Below are 883 nucleotides of genomic sequence, written 5' to 3'. Positions count from 1 at the left end.
TAGAGCGTGTTGTTGACACTCATTTACACACCTTTCCCAACACCTTGTTCAGGGTTAGAGGTGTGGATTACAGTAAATAAATTAATGTGCCAATGAATGTGGCAATTGGGAACAGTCAAACAGCTCCATCAGTTCCCAGGTTTAGCAGAAACGCTGGGTGAAAACAATAATTAGACAGGGTGTTGAAATGGAAATTCTAGATCACTGTGTATTCCAATGCAAAGTGTTAGACTAGCAGGAAGATATTTTTAAGGTAAAAGACATAAAACTGTTTAGAGCAGGAGCGGGCGGTGGCCGCCTGTGCAGCAATGGCCAAGATCAAGGCCTGAGACCCTCGAGGGAAGAAGAGGAGCTGCTGAAACAGCTGGACAACCTGAAGGTGGAGCTGTCCCAGCTGCGCGTCACTAAAGTGACAGGCGGCGCAGCCTCCAGGCTGTCTAAGATCCGAGTCGTCCGCAAATCCATTGCCTGTGTTCTTATGATTATTAACCAGAGAAAACCTCAGGAAATTCTACAAGGGCAAGAAGTACCAGCCCCTGGACCTGCAGCCTAAGAAGACATGTGCCATGCGCCACTGTCTCAACAAGCACGAGGAGAACCTGAAGGGCAAGAAGCAGCAGTGGAAGGAGCGGCTGTCCCCGCTGAGGAAGTACACGGTCAAGGCCTGAGTGGTGCATTGTCAGTAAAGCACAGCTGGCTGAGAAACAAAACAAGATGTTTAGAGCGTTTTGTCATTCCTCAGTGGAGGGTGTAACTGTAAGGCGCGTTCCATTTCTTTGGAGAGAGCTGTGCTGTCAATTCCACCTACCACATGGTTCTACTTCCCAACCCTGAGAGCAGTGAGAGGGACTGGAGCAGATGACCCATGAGGGTTTTTGTAGAA

At 48.8% G+C, this 883-nt stretch overlaps 1 pseudogene; it reads left to right on the top strand.

Moving 5' to 3' along the window:
- The first annotated feature begins 308 nt into the window (after positions 1-308).
- Positions 309-668, top strand: LOC470243 (large ribosomal subunit protein uL29-like; annotated as a pseudogene).
- Positions 669-883: the final 215 nt, after the last annotated feature.

Source organism: Pan troglodytes, chromosome 23, assembly GCF_028858775.2.
Source record: "Pan troglodytes isolate AG18354 chromosome 23, NHGRI_mPanTro3-v2.0_pri, whole genome shotgun sequence".
Taxonomy (NCBI): Eukaryota; Metazoa; Chordata; class Mammalia; order Primates; family Hominidae; genus Pan; species Pan troglodytes.
Note: the sequence above shows the minus strand (reverse complement) of the source record. Positions and strands in the feature narration are given on the sequence as shown.